This window comes from Triticum urartu, chromosome 3 (genome assembly GCF_003073215.2).
Source record: "Triticum urartu cultivar G1812 chromosome 3, Tu2.1, whole genome shotgun sequence".
NCBI lineage: Eukaryota > Viridiplantae > Streptophyta > Magnoliopsida > Poales > Poaceae > Triticum > Triticum urartu.
The window spans coordinates 693,006,889-693,026,471 of NC_053024.1; the positions used below are offsets into that span (position 1 = coordinate 693,006,889).

The following is a 19,583-nucleotide window of genomic DNA, read 5'->3' on the forward strand; positions in this document are numbered from 1 at the left end:
GAAACGACAGCTTTGGTTTCTTGCCAAACCATAGTTCATACGGTGTCATCTCAATAGTGCCCTATTTAACATGAATGCAGTTTTCCCTATGCATAACCCCAAAACGATAGTGGTAAATCGATAAGAGACATCATAGATCGCACCATATCCAATAAAGTACGATTACAACGTTCAGACACACCATTATGCTGTGGTGTTCCAGGTGGCGTGAGTTGCGAAACTATTCCACATTGTTTCAAATGAAGACCAAACTCGTAACTCAAATATTCGCACTGGCACTGGTTGCTGGTTCGATTCCCACCTGGGCACCTTTTTTATCTTGTTTTTCGACTAGCTAAAGAGAAATCTCGCACGAGAGGATTTGCAGCGAACGAAAAACATTAGTCCCATGTCGGACGAAAAAAGATCTGGATCCCATCACAAACGATAAAAAGTGGAGAAACAATTCTCCCTTTAATATTTGGTAAAGATAAATATAAAGATTACGCACAACAGTCTGCAAAGGATGGTGTTTATGCTTGTTGTGCAGAACACACCAATTCTCAATGTTATGCTAAAGAAAGTGTATCTCAAACAACCACTGGTCTATGAAAATGGCTACACATATCACTATGTTTGCAAACTTGTCAAAGCACTCTATTGCTTTAAAGAGCCCCCTCGAGCATGAGACTCTTCATCAAGCATCTCATGCGTTGGGCATGGCTAACATACAGAACTATCATGCTTCTTCCACGATAGGATCATCTCCCGTGAAATCCTACATTGAGAGAAAAGTGTTACTTAAGTACACATGTCCAACTCAAAATTCATATGCAACACATAGATTCATACAAATGAGAAAAACTCTTCCAGGTTCATGTTGGAAAATATATCATCCACTGATAAGGCATTGATTTCATTCAGTTGATCATTAAGAGGTTGCTGATCAAGTGTGCCTTCTTGCATAGGAAGAATGCTAGCTCCATCCCCGCCATCAAGTAGCTGAGTCAATGAGAAGAAACCATCTGTCTAAGGTTGTCAAGCATCGAAGTAGTTCTTTCACTGTTGACCAGATGATTATCTTTAGTTGAAGTTCTACTTGCATCAAGTGCAGAGCTACCATTCAACATCGTTCCTACTGAGCTTGTGTTGCTTGCCATGTTGAATGGTGCCATCTACTCAGTGAAGCCTCCCACTAATGTGGTGTTTCTTATGAATGGTGCCTTTTCATTTTGCAGAGGCAACCGGCCAGATGACATTGCATAGCTCTCTAGTTGGTTGATCTGTGGGAAGTTCACCTGTGATGCGACAAGAGAGCTCCCGCCACCAACTGTTGTATTTGCAAATGAACTTTGACAATTGGAAGGGGTTTTGCCTTTGCTTATCTCCATTAGCTTGCCACACATGAGGTCAGCATAGGAATTACTATAATTGAATGAAGGAAATTCATCTAACATTATCTCATTGGGTATGTTGTTGTATAGGCTAACGGGAGGGTCACCAAAACCTGTGAATCTTCTTGCATCCGACGGTTGTTTCCCAACATACCTCAGCATTCTACCATCATGGAGGTATGACCCCATGTCGAAGTTGCTTTGGGTGTTCATCGCCGGAGCCAAGTGACCTGTTGCACCATAGTTGTTTGTACTCCAAGAGGAAGTGTCGCTAGAGGACGCACTCCATCTTCCATGTTCATGATTATGCATGAAATTGCCCTTGTTGTTCATGTTGTATGATGAGTTCCATCTTTCATATGCATCACCAGAGTGATTTGAGTTGACTTTGTTAAGTGCAATCTATACTTCTGAAATAAAAAGATAGACAAAATAACAAGGTATGAGATGGATGCTCATCGGAAAAAAACAGTAAATATGTGAGTACAAAAAGAACTAATGATGTTGCATGGGTAAAAATACTCCTAAAAATATGAGGCATGCATTATATGAGATAAGCCTCGCATTTTAAGGGAAACATTTAATTAAAATTGCACTTCATGATAGTTGCATCACTAGAGCTTTGACTGATATCTTCCCCGGAAATAAAAGCTTGCACTTATATATGACAAAGTGTTAGACTATGAATAATAGTAAGAAAAACATAGAAATTAGCATAAAGGTCGAAAGTAAACCTGTAGATGACTCGCGATATTCTCTGTACTGAGGTAATCCACATTCATCAGCTCCAATACCTTTTTTGGAACAGCCCCTACACTTATGTAATAAAAAATTATAATGAAAATATGGAGCAGCCAACATTGTCAATGAATGAGGCACAAGATGTGAATTCTTACTATCAAGGCCGATCTGGTTGATAGCTCTAGAAACTTGTTATGCAGCTGAATTGTCCATGTCACCCTGGGCTTTCTGTGGGTGGTGGATACACATGTGCTTTCATTGTGCTTGTTAGAATCATCTCCAACATTTCTCTTATTCCCCGATAACTTACTCTTGTCAGCAGTAGCTGGTTGAACTGTCTGGACATCACTGTCATGATCGCTGATGTGGCTTATTGCTTTGGGATTTCTCCTCTTTGAACCTGTTGCCATATGTTTTTTAGCTCATGGGTACAGACTGGCTTCACCATAAAGTCAGATGCGCCATGTTCTATCCCCTTCATCACAACCTTCTTGTCGCAATCGACGGATAGCACTGCATGCCATATGACCAATGACTTAGATTTAGAATTTAGAAATTCACAAAACTCTATGAAGTGTACATATGTTTTGGTCAAAGTGCCTATAGACAAAAAAAGCATTTCAATGTTCAATTTTATAATTCTACTTCAATGTAGACTAAATGGGAAAAATTTCACACATTCAATATGAAGATACAGAAATAATGGCTGAAACAATAACAGTAACACAATGCCTAAGCATATCACGACATGTTCCGCGTAGGGAAAACACATCATCATGTCTAACTATTGGTGAACCTGAAGATCAAGTAATATTATTGGCAGTCAACCATGTTTCTCTAGAATACTAGGTAACATCTATCGGCCCACGTAATGCTCTAAGCATTTTAAGTGATCACACTCATATTAGTTTTTAAATGTTAAGCACCATTGTCAATAGCTTTTTTATTGCAACTAGCTAATTGTCTGTATTTGCCACGGGGGCATACATATTCTACGTGATAATTTTCATGATTAATGTGGTCCTCGCATCCAGTGCTTGATGATACTTTTTATAATTAATGTGATACTCCCGTCCAAAGAATGATACTCTTCATAATTAACATGGTCCTATCGTCCAATGCTCGATGATACTTTCCATAAATTAATGTCTAGATAATTGACATGCGTAAATAACTATGTAGCTAATTAATTGCATGCAGCTGTGGGCGAGGCAGAGATTGGGCAAGAATTATCTGGGACGATTTTTGGGAATTAATAGTACAGATTCAGGAAAATAAGTACGTGTGGTTGCACTTTCTGTGAATGTAATTTGACTATAAATTAGTGTGCTGGTTCAAAGTCAACAAAAATGCAGTATTGTAGGTATTACCCATGGTTAACCTACTGGATGTATGTACTTAAAAGTGACACTCCTACTTTATATGCTATTCTTGAGAGTAAATAGTCATAAGGAGTAACAACTTTAAGGAGAATGAACATGAGTAGTAATCTCAATCTTAATAATATCAATACAACATAGGTATTTCTTAATTGTAGTATTCATGAAACCCCTAGCAAACAGATGTGGTGCAATTGTGTACTTTGTGTGATTGGTAGAACACGAATTTTAATATTAGCTTTGGAAACAACTAAATATAACTTGGTCATATTATGAAATATGAATAGATTATAGTTTTCGTTCTTATTGGTAGGATTTTACAACTAATTGAGATGGTATAAAATTAAATTCTAGATGTTCATAAATACAACCAACGAACACGTGGATAGTGGGGTCTACATTACATTGGAGTGATAGAGACTCTTACTAAGCCAAACTACTCATTTATAAAATTAAATTGTAGATAGTCCATAAAAGACGCCCATCGAACATGTGGATGTGGAAACTATGTTACATTGGAGTGACACGGACTCTCACTAGGACAAATTAGCCATTGGAGTGACCATGTCTCTAGCCTACTAAACACTATCAACCTAATTATTAAAAACAATAATTGGGATCTCATAATCACGTGCTATCCACGTTTGTTCCCCTTTTCCACCATCCATCCGATCTGATGAATGGATGGTTAGATATGATCCTGTTGTTTTGGGCTAGAAACCAACACTGCATCCCCTACTAACTCATGTGTCGCTCCACCTCCGCTCTCCCGCCCCACTTGCCATCCGATCGGACAGATGGCTGGATAGGATGCCATTGGTTTGGGCTAGAAACCGACAATACGTCCCCTACTAACTCATGTGTCGCTCCCCCTCCGCTCTCCCGCCCCACTTGCCATCCGATCGGACAGATGGCTGGATATGATCCCATTGGTTTGGGCTAGAAACCGACCATACGTCCCCTACTAACTCATGTGTCGCTCCCCCTCCGCTCTCCCGCCCCACTTGCCATCCGATCGGACAGATGGCTGGATAGGATCCCATTGGTTTGGGCTAGAAACCGACAATACGTCCCCTACTAACTCATGTGTCGCTCCACCTCTGCTCTCCTACCCCACTAGCCATCCGATCAGACGGATGAACGGTTAGATGGGACCCCGACACCCCGTTGGTTCGGACTCAATGGGGATTCCGTTCTTTAGAACTCTTCCAGGTTAGAAATAGAGTGCGGGTGCCGTGCATGTGTACGTGGTTTCATAAAATCGTCCTAAATATATAGGATCTCACATGCTGCCCAAAGAAATTAATATCCTCTCAGGGTAACTCCAAGATTGAGGAGTAAAAGCACGTTGTTAAGAACAATTGTCAATGCTCATGGATGCAAAACTAAAATCGTCCTAAATATATAGGATCTCACATGCTGCCCATAGAAATTAATATCCTCTCAGGGTAACTCCAAGATTGAGGAGTAAAAGCACGTTGTTAAGAACAATTGTCAATGCTCATGGATGCAAAACACAAAATTGGACTTTGGATTGAGAGCAGTGAGAGTACTGATGACGGGCAGATCCATCTCAAGGCGGATGAGCTCGAGGAGCTTGAAGCCATCCATGTCCGGCATGCACACGTCGGTGATGACGAGGTCGAACTGCTGCTTCCCTGCCATGAGCATCCTCAAAGCTGTCTTTGCATCCATCACCGTCGTTGCTGCATAGCGGCAAGCATTATTCGCGAGAAACAAATAGATCACAAGGCATCGATTCTAATGGACTATGGCGAAGTGGAGGGATCAAGAGACTCACGTTGGTACTTGCCACGGCGCAAGAGGGCTTCTAGTACCGTGAGGCAGACGCGGTCGTCGTCGACGACGAGGATGCGTAACCCCTCCGGGAACTTGTCCTCCGCCGCATCCTCCATCATCTCCCTTTGGTCCCCACCCATTGTGGCCATGTTCTCCGAACTTCTTCCCACCTGGAAAAGCAAACGGCATCAAGAAAAATACTGAGTAAAAAACAAATCAACACAAACCTCACAGCCATCTAGCTAAGAACACAACCCAAAACCTCTATTAGCTTCCTCGTCTCAGGACACAACTGAAGTTAACAATCCGGATTTCAGAGGAGTGGTGAGAAGGGCTGGAGGATGCAGGGCGTCTATTTATAGGGGTAGAGGGGTCAAGGGAAGGAGTGGAAGTCTTGCGGTCCAGAGTGTGCATGCGCTAGTTTCTACTCCTTAATTTCTGCAGCTAGGCCATTTGATCTGGCGATGTCAATGTGCGTGTCTTCTTGTTGAATCAGCCCATGGTTCCTTCCATGATAGGTGAGCAAAACCACGGGTTGTGTTGCCGTTTTTTGCTTTTGTTCTTTTCTCACCAAATGTTTAATGCTGGAACACAAATGTTATGATCTTGAATTACAAAAAGGAGAGGCTCCTGCTTCCTTTGACCGGGAACAGACAGAGCGTTCATGTCTCAATCGTCAGATTCCTACCTACCTTTGCATGGCAACGTGAGAATGTGAGGGCCTAATATAAACTCAAGGAGTGGAAGTCCTTTTCCACTTATCACTTTGTGGAAAAATAATATGACAAGGGCATTTTTATCTGAAGAAAAACACTTCAAGAAGATAAGTTCAAGGGTGTTTCAGACTAGGGAGTACCGGATGCACCCTAGCTAAGGACGAGAGTAAGTGAGTCATAACACACAAATTCGAACCAAATGATTGCTTATTATGAGGTGTTAGGCCTATGTATTAAGCAAAGAAAGAAATATATCGTTTACAAAGAAGGGAGGAAGAAATACAGGGATAGAAGAGTGGAGTTCTTCTGGTCCAGGGGTTGGATGTCTGTAGTTTCTGCCATTTTTATTTTCATTACTCTCCATAAAAAAATCAGTTTTTCTTCCCATTCCAGTGTCAAATGTCAACTTTCTTGTGGTCCAACGTTGGAGCTAGATGATATCTTCTGTATTCCAAAAGAGGCTTTTGGCGATGTTCAAGTCATATCTCAAATTAATACCTCACCTTTATTCTCATGAAATTTGTTTCGGTGCACCGAAAGCGTATGTTCATTGTCTCACTATATATATATATATATATATATATATATATATATATATATATATATATAAACTAATAGATGATCCATTGAATGAGTTAGGCAATTTGGAGGCCCGGCCCAGTGAACCAAGATATTTTTAAATGATAAAAAAATCCTATTTAAAAGTTTTAATATATTCTGAAATAGTTTGACTTGTAATTGATGTATGTTACATATGTGTAAGCTTCTCTTAAAATATACTTTACCATGTATGTAGATTTGTATGCATGTGCTGTTTGCTATTTCTAAATGTAGATCTTGGTCCTTTTCTGTACATGAAAATTTCTAGGTGCAGTAGATAACATCTATATGATCATTTCCAACAAAAATACACCTCAACTATTTTCAAAAACCCAGACTCGACGGAGTCCAGGATCCGATCAAACTTTATCGCAATCAGTTTGAAGCAATCACAAAAGGAAACATGACAATGCATACTGATTCTGAGCGCATCACGCATAAATAGAGAAGCAATGAAAAAATTAATTTAAACTGTAAGTGTTGGACCAAAATGATATGGTGTGATTTGGACGAGAGGAACTCCCAACCACTTAAAACACATTCTTGAAGAAGTAGGCATGCGATGGCTGCCGTTTCTTGTTCTTTTTTGCAAAATATTAGAGATCAATGATATCCTGTGAACTTCCCTACAGCTCGCATTATTCATGGACATGAATAATTATATTATGAAATGCCAACATATGATCTGACAAATCCTATTAAAATGATTTAAGGGATGCGGTAGCGCCTACTATCATTGTGGAAAAATGCTTAAAAATACCTGGCCAATGGAGATGAAAGGAGTCAATGTGCCACATGAAAGTTGGAGATGAAAGAACACAATGTGCCACATGAGAGAGGGGGAGAAAGGAGTCAAAGCGCCACTCGACAAAGAGAGATGAAAGGAGTTAGCACACCACATGAAAAATGGAAATGAAATGATTCAACCTGACACATAACAAATGAAGATGAAAGGAGATAATGTACTATGTGACAAATATATGTCGTAAGAATAAAAAAAGTTTGGATTTGGAGGACAAGATTGGAACCCAATGATTTCTATATAGAAAGACCTAGAGGCACCACTTAAGATCATTGCTTTAAATGGAGTCCAACATGATGCATTGATATAATGGTTTTCTCGTTTTAGGAAATAGTTTTTGAAGAAGATGATGACCCACCCAATGGAAATGGAAATTTTCTACTTTTTATGATGATGTTTGACATTTGACTCTGCATAGGTCGGATACTATACCCATACAACGAATCACCTCATGGGTCCTGTACCATTGTACGATGCCCTTACGGGTACTCTAGAGATACCCCACTAAGATCCACCCCAAATTTGGTGATGTCAAATTGTTGGGAAACATAGTAGAAGACCAAAAATCGCCCTACGATCAAGATTCCGGATCACTATGAAGATGCATAGAAGGTTAGATGGGATTGTCACCAACTTCGAGTTGCAGCGAAAGAAGAGTTAGTGTAGATCGTTCTTGAAGTCCCTCGAACCGTCCAGGATGATCCCTTGAACCGAATGCCGAAATCACGGGCTCTCTATGGATTGCACGCGTACGGGCTTCACGAATCGGCAGAGCTTCGCCATGCAGAGTTTAGAATCGCCTGATAATTAGGGGAGGGAGGAAGAGAACTACACATGGCTTCTCTATTATCTGGATTAGAGAAATCTAGAACAACTCTAAACTAGAATTAGAGATAGAGAAGGGGTGCTCGAGGCAAAGCGACTTGTCTCTCTAGGGGCCCCCTCTCATGTATATATAGGTGTGGGGGAAGGGGAGGCTGACTTGGAGGAGGAGCCTCCCTCCCTTGGTGCATCGACCGAGGAGGGGGAGTCCTCCCTCCAACCCCCTCCCCCTTTAGCTTGTCCAAAAAGCTAATAAGGGGCGCCTCCACTATTGGGCCTAATAACTTTTCCCATCAGGCCTTTATTATTTTCCTTACCCATAGCCTCTAAATAAATCCTAGGGGCCTGTTAATCAATAGTTGAGCCCTCTATATTAATATTAGGTTCCTAGAAACATTTTCTATTTATATATTTTCCCAGTATTACCCGAGACGCTTCCGGTTTCTCTTGAAACTAGTTCTTTTATTGCCGAAACAATTCTGGTAATATTTTCATTCCTCACTCCACTAGAAATCATCAGATTGTAATTCCCTGTACACGTGGCATAGGCAGGCGGAGGAGGAGAAGCAGGCGTTTATGTGCCCACTTCTCATGCTCTTAGTGATGTGTGAATGACCCCACCTTATATATTGGTCCAACTCACCCTCCACAACCGAGGTCGGATTAAACTTTTCACACTCTCTTGTCAACACTAGTAGAAAACAGGGCTTTGGTCCAGGCCGGGCCAGCCCATTAGTCCCAGTTCAGTCACGAACCGGGACCCATGGGGGCAACGGTCCCGGTTCATGAGGCCAGGGGCCGGCTAGGCCTCGTGGGGCATTTGTCCCGGTTCATCTGGACCCTTTGGTCCTGGTTCCAAACACGATCCGGGACCAATGGGCCTCGCTCCTGGCCCACAACCATTGGCCCGGTTCGTGGCTGGAATCGGGACCAAAGGGGGTCCTTTAGTCCCGGTTCCAGTCACGAATCGGGACCAATGAGATGCCTATATATACCCCCTCGCCCGCGAGGAGAGCACTCCACTGCTCTGTTTTTTGGGCCGGCCGTTGGAGAGTTTGGTGGTGCTCTAGCTCACCTCCTATGCACATGAGGTGTTCGATGAAATGCCCGAGCCATAATTAATCTTTCTCCTCTCGAAGCTCCTTGTCCAAGCTCCATTTTCCTTGAGATTTGTCTAGGTTTGGCGATCCGTCCTGTCCCATCCCCGTCCTCACTGCCATCGATCGCCCGCGCTGATCTCGTCGCCGGCACCACCGTGGTGAGCCTCTTGATCTTATCTTCTTTTTGAAAGAAAAAAGTTCTTACTTGTATGATTTAGATAGATACTTGTGTAATTTTCTTACTTTTATTATTGTTTGTTATTATATAGTGCGATGGTTTTGGTATCCGCCTCCGTCGGCCCTCGTCCTGTGTATGATTCGGATGTGGTATATATAATCTTTTATAACTATTTGGTTCATTTATTGTTTATGACAATTATGCCGACCAACGTGACATATATTTTTTTATCTAGGAGGTAGGTGAACCGGAAATTCCAACCGACCCTAGTGTCGAGAGGTTAAATTTAGTTGAAGAACAAAACAATTACTTGAAGGAAAAATTAAAAAACATTGAGGAGGAGAAGATGATATTGGAGTAGCATGTTGCGGATGTCGTCGATGATCACAAGATCAAGATGGATGCAATGCGCTTGAAGATTAGAAAGATTAGAAAATATGCCATTCATACCGAGGCTTGGTATCATTATGTCGTTGGATCAATTGTTACCTTTGTTGCGATTATGATCGCATTTGTTGTTGCATTGAAATGTTTTAGATAGTTTCAATGTATGGTTCAATTAGATGCTCTGGAGAGCTATATGTTGTTCAATGAGAACTATGTATGTACTTCGGTTTTAATGTGATGATGAAATTCTATTAATTTGGTCACTTATCTATTCATGATGTTCTGTAATGGTTTTTGACACACTTAATTATATATAATGCATGCAGATGAACCGACAATGGATGTACGGTAATAGACGCACCTCCGACTACATTGAGGGCGTGCATAATTTTCTCGCGATGGCTGAGGCAAACAAGAAGAATGGTTTTGTGTGTTGTTGTGGCACCCGATCTGCATGGAGCAGGGGCCTTCGTACATCAGCCAAGGATAACACCTGACGCACGACAGGTCCATGATATAGCATTCCAGGTACAAGAATATTCATCAAGTACATGTATAGAAGATTACATCATTGATGAATACAGTCATCTGGCATAGCTCTAAGGCTATTAAAAGGCAACAGAAGTCTTGGTTTGGTGGCTCATCAACTCTGACTTGGCTCCACAACTCACATGACTGGCAAGATTACGGCCTAGCACGATGGAACAAGCGAACAATCCAGGCACGACCTACAAACTGGCATGACACGCCAGGTCAGTGCATTGAATGTACTTGCAAGACAACCAAATACATAGCATCCGAACAAGCAGAAGACAAAGCAAGAACCAAGCGCATGCAACAACCTATCTCATATCAATTACTAAACATGGCATGATAAAGATCAACTAAGCATGACAATACCATAGCATCTACTAACATGACAATCACATGGCATATCAAAACATGCTTCTAACATGGCAATAGCGAAACATGGCATATCATCTCAATCATGGCATAATTTAGCATATCAATCAAATCATGGCATGGTATCATGAAACTATGCTGAATATAAACTACCGGTCATTTCCAATGCAAACATAGCATGTTAACTTTATGCAACCATCTTCTGTTCACCATGGTTCTTTAAATGCAAATAACAACATATTACTCATGCAATGCAACCAAAATTGGACACCGAGTCCCTCGGACTCTCTTACCACACTAGTAGAAAACAGGGCTTTGGTCCAGGCCAGGTCAGCCCATTAGTCCCGGTTCAGTCCAGAACTGGGACCAATGGGGGCATTGGACCTGGATCGTGAGCCCAGGGGGCCGGCCGGGCCACATGGGCCATTGTTCCCGGTTCATCTGGACCTTTTGGTCCCAGTTGGTGGGACGAACCGGGACCAATGGGCCTCGCTCCTAGCCCACCACCATTGGTCCCGGTTGGTGGCTTGAACTGGGACCAAAGGCTCCCCTTTAGTCCCGGTTCATGCCACCAACCGGGACCAATGAGGTGCCTATATATACCCCCTCATGTAAGAGTAGAGCACACTGCTTTGTTTTTTTCTGGCCGAGGGGGAGAGGGCTTGGTGGTGCTCTAGCTCACCTCCTATGCACACAAGGTGTTCGATGGAATGCCCGAGCCACACCACTTAAGCTTTCTCCTCCCCAAGATCGACCTCCAAGCTCCATTTTCCTCAATATTTGTCTAGATTTAGCGGTCCGTCACGCCCCGTCCCCGTCTTCACCGCCATCGATCACCCGCGCCGAGCTCATCACCGGCACCACCGTGGTGAGCCTCTTGTTCTTATCTTCTTTCTGCAAAGAAAAATATTCTTACTTGTATGTTTACATAGATATTTGTATTATTTTCTTACTTTTATTATTGCATCTTATATAGTGCGATGGTTTTGCTATCCGCCCCCGTCGACCCTCGTCCTGTCTATGATTCGGATGTGGTATATATATTATCTTTATAACTATTGGTTCATTCATTGTTTATGAAAATTATGCCGACCAACGTGACATAGATTCTATTTATGTAGGATGTATGTGAATCGAAAATGCCAACCGACCCTAGTGTCGAGAGGTTAAATTTAGTTGAAGAAGAAAACAATTTGTTGAAGGAAAAAATAAAAAAAATTGAGGAGGAGAAGATGATATTGGAGTTGCATGTTGCGGATGTCGTCGATGATCACAAGATCAAGATGGATGCAATGCGCTTGAAGATTAGAAAGATTAGAAAATATGCCATTCATACCGAGGCTTGGTATCATTATGCCGTTGGATCAATTGTTACCTTTGTTGCGATTATGATCGCATTTGTTTTCGCATTGAAATGTTTTACATAGTTTCAATGTATGGTTTAATTAATAAGATGCTCTGGAGAGCTATATGTTGTTAGATGAGAAGTATGTATGCACTTTGGTTTTAATGTGATGATGAACTTCTATTAATTTGGACACTTAATTATATATAATGCATGCAGATGAACCGGCAATGGATGTACGGTGATAGACACACCTCCGAGTACATTAAGGGCGTGCATGAGTTTCTCGATGCGGCTGAGGCAAACAAGCAGAATGGTTTTATGTGTTGTCCATGCACTGAATGTGGGAATACGAGGTCTTACTCTAACCGGAAAATCCTTCACTCCCACCTGCTTTACAAGGGTTTCATGCCACACTATAATGTTTGGACGAGGCATGGAGAAATAGGGGTTATGATGGAAGACGGCTAAGAAGAAGAGTACGATGACAACTATGTGCCCCCTGAATACGGTGATGCTGCAACGGGGGGAGCTGGTGAAGATCAAGAGGAACCAGATGATGTGCCCAATGATGCTGCAAAGGGTGAAGCTGCTGAAGATCAAGAGGAACCAGACGATGTGCCCGATGATGATGATCTCCGCCGGGTCATTGTCGATGCAAGGACGCAATGCGAAAGTCAAAAGGAGAAGCTGAAGTTCGATCGCATGTTAGAGGATCACAAAAAAGGGTTGTACCCCAATTGCGAAGATGGCAACACAAAGCTCGGTGCCGTACTGGAATTGCTGCAGTGGAAGGCAGAGAATGCTGTGGCTGACAAAGGATTTGAGAAGCTACTGAAAATATTGAAGAAGAAGCTTCCAAAGGATAACGAATTGCCCGAGAGTACATACGCAGCAAGGAAGGTCGTATGACCTCTAGGATTGGAGGTGGAGAAGATACATGCATGCCCTAATGACTGCATCCTCTACCGCAGTGCATACAAGGATCTGAACGCATGCCCGGTATGCGGTGCATTGCGGTATAAGATCAGACGAGATGACCCTGGTGATGTTGATGGCGAGCCCCCAGGAAGAGGGTTCCTGCGAAGGTGATGTGGTATGCTCCCATAATACCACGGTTGAAACGTCTGTTCAAAAACGAAGAGCATGCCAAGTTGATGCGATGGCACAGTGAGAACCGGAGGAAAGATGGGAAGTTGAGAGCACCCGCTGACGGGTCACAGTGGAGAAAAATCGAGAGAAAGTACTGGGATGAGTTTGCAAAGGACCCAAGGAATGTATGGTTTGCTTTAAGCGCGGATGGCATTAATCCTTTCGGGGAGCAGAGCAGGAATCACAGCACCTGGCCCGTGACTCTATGTATGTATAACCTTCCTCCTTGGATGTGCATGAAGCGGAAGTTCATTATGATGCCAGTTCTCATCCAAGGCCCTAAGCAACCCGGCAACGACATTGATGTGTACCTAAGGCCATTAGTTGAAGAACTTTTATAGCTGTGGAATGGAAACGGTGTACGTACGTGGGATGAGCACAGACATGAGGAATTTAACCTAAAGGCGTTGCTGTTCGTGACCATCAACGATTGGCCCGCTCTCAGTAACCTTTCAGGACAGACAAACAAAGGATACCACGCATGCACGCACTGTTTAGATGACACTGAAAGTATATACCTGGACAAATGCAGGAAGAATGTATACCTGGGCCATCGTCGATTTCTTCCGACCAACCATCAATGTCGAAAGAAAGGCAAGCATTTCAAAGGCGAGGCAGATCACCGGAAGAAGCCCGCCATGCGTACCGGTGATCATGTACTTGCTATGGTCAATGATATACACGTAATCTTTGGAAAGGGTCTCGGCGGACTAGCTGTTCCGAATGACGTTGAGGGACACGCACCCATGTGGAAGAAGAAATCTATATTTTGGGACCTACCCTACTGGAAAGACCTAGAGGTCCGCTCTTCAATCGACGTGATGCACGTGACGAAGAACCTTTGCGTGAACCTTCTAGGCTTCTTGGGCGTGTATGGGAAGACAAAAGATACACCTGAGGCACGGGAGGACCTGCAACGTTTGCACGAAAAAGACGGCATGCCTCCGAAGCAGTATAAAGGTCCTCCCAGCTACGCTCTTACGAAAGAAGAGAAAGAAATCTTCTTTGAATGCTCTGCTCAGTATGAAGGTCACGACTTGCTTCTCATCGAATATAAAGGGAATAATAAATATGCCAGAGAAAAAGTTTCAGAACCTAAAGTCTCATGACTGCCACGTGATTATGACGCAACTGCTTCCGGTTGATTTGAGGGGGCTTCTACCGGAAAACGTCCGATTAGCCATTGTGAAGCTATGTGCATTCCTCAATGCAATCTCTCAGAAGGTGATCGATCCAGAAATCGTACCAAGGCTAAGGAGTGATGTAGCGCAATGTCTTGTCAGTTTCGAGCTGGTGTTCCCACCATCCTTCTTTAATATCATGACGCACGTCCTAGTTCATCTAGTCGACGAGATTGTCATCCTGGGGCCCGTATTTCTACATAATATGTTCCCCTTTGAGAGGTTCATGGGAGTCCTAAAGAAATATGTCTGTAACCGCGCTAGGACAAAAGGAAGCATCTCCATGGGCCATCAAACAGAGGATGTTATCGGGTTTTGTGTTGACTTCATTCCTGGCCTTAAGAAGATAGGTCTCCCTAAATCGCGGTATGACGGGAGACTGACTGGAAAAGGCGCTCTTGGAAGTGACTCAATAATATGTAGGGACGGATATTCTTGGTCTCAAGCACACTACACAGTTCTACAGAACTCTACCTTGGTGACCCCGTATGTCGATGAACACAAGAACAGTCTGTGCTCCAAACACCTGGAGCAGTGCGACGACTGGATTACATGTGAACACATCAGGACTTTCAGCAGTTGGTTGGAAACACGTCTCAGAGGTGACAACACTGTTTGTGATGAGTTGTACTTGTTGTCCAGGGGACCATCTTTGACTGTATTGACTTACAAAGGATACGAGATAAATGGGAATACATTTTACACGATCGCCCAAGATCAAAAGAGCACCAACCAAAACAGCGGTGTCCGCTTTAATGCGGCAACCGAGAGCGGAAAGGACACATATTATGGTTACATAGTGGACATATGGGAACTTGACTACGGACATTATTTTAAGGTCCCTTTGTTTAAGTGCAAATGGGTAAATCTGTCAGGCGGCGGGGTACAGGTAGACCCACAGTACAGAATGACAACAGTGGATCTGAAAAATCTTGGGTACACTGACGAACCGTTCGTCCTAGCCAATTATGTGGCACAGGTTATCTATGTGAAGGACATGTCTACCAAACCGAGAAAAAGAAAAGATAAGGAAGCGAATACATCATACGATGAGCCAAAGCACCACATAGTTCTTTCAGGAAAAAGGGACATCCTGGGAGTGGACGGCAAGACAGACATGTCTGAAGATTATGAAAAGTTTCATGAAATTCCTCCCTTCAATGTCAAGGCTGACCCAAGCATCCTGATAAACGATGAAGATTATCCATGGTTACGGCGCAATAAGCAAATGACACAAGCGAAGAAAAAGTGAAGACTTTCTCCCGCAACTATTATGATGATACCATGCCAACTTTGTAACACATGAGTATGCTATGCCAACTTTTTCAGAGTTCATTTGAAAACTATGAATTTAGGTCGAATTTTCTCTATAGGTGCATCTATGTTCATTTTTTTTAGTAAAGTTAATCACAAACTTGTGATTCACACAAATTTAAAAGAATTCAAATTTTAACTATTCAAATTTGAAAACTAATGGCACTAACAGAAAGTTTATAATTTTTCTAAAACTAATGGCACTAATAGAAAGTTTATAATTTTGCTGACCTAAAAGCAAAAAGAAATAAAAAATAAAGCAAAAAACAAAATAAAATAAATAATGTAGAAAACAAAACAAAAAATCTGGAAAACAAAAAAAAATAGCAACAATAAGTCTTTTTTGTAAATAGAAAAAAAAATAAAATAAATAAAGCAACAAAGAAAACTAAAAAACTAAAAAAGTGTTTTCAAATTTGAAAACTAATGGCACTAACAGAAAGTTTATAAGTTTCTAAAACTAAAAGGAAAAAGAATAAAAAAATAAAGCAATAAACAAAAGAAAATTAATAATTCAGAAAACAAAACAAAAAACTAGAAAAAAATAGCAACAATAAGTATTTTGTTGTAAGTAGAAACAGAATAAAATAAATAAAGCAACAAAAAAAAAGTGTTTTCAAATTTGAAAACTAATGGCACTAACAGAAAGTTCATAATTTTTCTAAAACTAAAAAATAAAATAAATAAAGCAACAAAGAAAACAAAAAAACAATAAAAAAGTGTTTTCAAATTTGAAAACTAATGGCACTAACAGAAAGTTCATAATTTTTCTAAAACTAAAAGCAAAAAAGAATTAAAATATAAAGCAAAAAACAAAAGAAAATAAATAATGCAGAAAACAAAACAAAAAAACTGGAAAAAAATAGCAACAATAAGTATTTTGTTGTAAGTAGAAACAAAATAAAATAAATAAAAAAAACAAAAAAAAGTGCCACCTACTAGGCCCACGGCCTGAATACGACTAGAAACCCTACCATGGGCCAGGATTCAGGCCCGCAGGAGGCCCAGTAGGCCCACAGGCACATAGCAGGTTAGGCCCGAAAGCCTGCATTTGAGAGGAGCTCGAGAGGGAAGGCGCAGTAGCGCTTATAAACCACTCTCGAGCTCTCTCAGCTAGCGAGGTGGGGACTAAAGTTTTGGCGCGGGGCAGCACAAGGCCTTTGGTCCCGGTTGGTGCCAGCAACGGGACTAAAGGGGGGCATTGGTCACGGTTTGTGCACGAACCGTGACCAATGCCTTTGGTATATAACCAGGACTTGTGAAATTTTCAGATTTCCCTCGCCAGTTGCCCCCGACGACGCCGACCTCCTCGACGCCGCCAGGCTGCCCCGACGCCGCACGCCGCCCCCGCCGTCGCCGTCGCCCGCAGCCCGTCGTGCCGTCGCCCGCGCCCGTCGTCGCCCGTCGCCCGCGACCCTCGCCGCGCCCTCGCCCGCGCCCGTCGTCGCCGTCGCCCGCCCCGTCGCTCACCGTCGCCCGCGCCTCGCCGTCGCCGCCCGCGCCCTCGTCGCCCGTCGCTCGCCGCCCCGTCGTCGCGCCCCGCCCGCCCTCGCCGGCCGTCCCCTGCCCCGACGCGTCGCCGCCTCTGTGAGCACCGCGCGTCTGCCGCCCCCGCCGCCGCCGTGCATTTTTTTAATTATACATGTTTTTTTACATGTTTTTAGATTTTCATATATATATATATGTATGTATGTATCTTTTAGATATATGTTTTTGTATGTATGTTCATATATGTTTTTTTATGTATGTTCATATAGGTATATATGTATGTATTTTTTCAATTGTAATGATGTTTTAAAAATACATATATGCAAAAGTTAGATTTTTTTATTAGAAAAGTTTTATCTATATATGTTCTCTGATTTAGTACATTTTAGGTTAGTTTCATTTTAAAAAAAGTTTTATATATTTAGGAAGAAGGAATAGAAGGAAGAAGAAGGAAGGAAGAAAAGGATAAAAAAAGAAGAGGAAGAAGAAGAAGAAGAAAGAGGAGAAGAAAGAATAGAGGAGATCTCCTCTATTCTTTCTTCTCCTCTTTTTTTTCTTCTTCTTCCTCTTTTTTTATCAGGAACGAGGGTCGTCGAGGGTCGCCGAACATGAGAGGAAGAAGAGGATAAAAAAGAAGAGGAAAAAGAAAAAAAAGAGGAGAAGAAAGAATAGAGGAGTTCTTCTCCTCTATTCTTTCTTCTCCTCTTCTTTTTTCTTCTTCTTCCTCTTTTTTTATCGGGAACGAGTGTCGTCGAGGGTCGCCGAGGGGTCGAGGGTCGAGAGGGGGTCGACGGTCGCCGAGGGTCGAGAGGGGGTCTAGGGTCGCCGAGGGGTCGAGGGTCGTCGAACATGAGAGGAAGAAGAGGATAAAAAAAGAAGAGGATGAAGAAAAAAAGAGGAGAAGAAAGATTTATTCTTCTCTTTTTTTCTTCTTCTTCTTCTTTATTTTATCCTTGAAGCGTTGTCGAGGCCACCCCAAACCCTACAGAAGCAGCGTCGAGGCCACCCCAAACACTAGAGAAGCAGCATCGAGGCCACTAATTAATATTAGTTCTACGTTTGCCACTAATATATCCATCTGTCATGTTTGAATAATAATTGCCATGTTGTAAATATTTGTAGAAACTATGGACACCGCCCAAGACGAAGTACAAGAAGAGTTGTTGGGGGACATAATCGCACGAGGAAGTGATGCCGTCTGCTCGTTGTTTCTCAATGACACCGATGGTCTGGAAGCAGCTGTCTATGATTATGATGGCTCCGGTGACCTAATGCCGGTGCAAGAAGGAGAATGTGAGGACGGCTCCGGTGACCCAATGTCGGTGCAAGAAGGAGACCGTGATGATATCTCCGGTGACCGAACCGAGTCCGGCCAGGTATATATATTAGTTAAGCTTCTGCTGACTAGCTAATTGATGCATTCATTGTTTTGGTATGTACACATAGTAATTAAGTCTTTGTTCTTTTTTCTAGCCCTCCGGATCGAGCACAACTTCGGTAAAGAGACGAGGCCCGAAGAAAAAGTTGAGCTCGAATGAAAAGTTTGAGATCATAGCAATCGCGCCCGACGGCCAACCAATTGAACCCCTCCGGACAAAGAGCGCATTTGTTGCTCAGTGCGGGGTTTTGGTTAGGGACAAGATCTCGATCAGCATCCAGCAATGGTTAAAGCCGGCTACAGAAGACCCTGAGGTGTCTTATACCAATGGTATGCAGAAAAATGATCTTTGGACTGAGCTGAAGTCAAATTTCACCCTACCGCAAGAGGATGATCCGGAGAAGCCAGTTAAAGAGCAATTAATCAAGTCTTTTGCTCTTAAGAGGATGACAGAACTATTCAGGAGGTGGAAGAAAGAGCTGAATAAGTTTGTGAAAAATAAAGAGACACCAGAATTCAAGGGCAGATATGAGAAGTCAGAGATCACTGGCCCGCATTTGTGGCCCACAAGACATCGGAAAAGAGTAAGAAGATGTCGGCGACAAACAAGCAAAATGCTGCGAAGAAGAAGCATCACCATCGCACGGGGTCAGGTGGCTACCTCGTAACCCGGCCTAAGTGGGCCAAGACTGAGAATGATCTGGCTGATAAAGGGATCGAACCAGAGACAATTAACTGGCCAGACCGTTGCCAGACTTGGTTCTTCGGGGCTGGCGGAACCTTGGACCCTGTATCAGGGAAGTGCATTTGGACGAACGATCAAATGGACATACCAGTCAAGAAGTTTCATCAGTATATCGAAGCAGCGCAGCAAGGGACGTTCGTTCCAGATAGAGAGAACGATGAGCTCACAATGGCCCTCGG

At 42.6% G+C, this 19,583-nt stretch overlaps 1 pseudogene; it reads right to left on the minus strand.

Annotated features, from left to right (window-relative positions):
- Positions 1-825: 825 nt before the first annotated feature.
- Positions 826-5,433, minus strand: LOC125547197 (annotated as a pseudogene).
- Between the last annotated feature and the right edge of the window lie 14,150 nt (positions 5,434-19,583).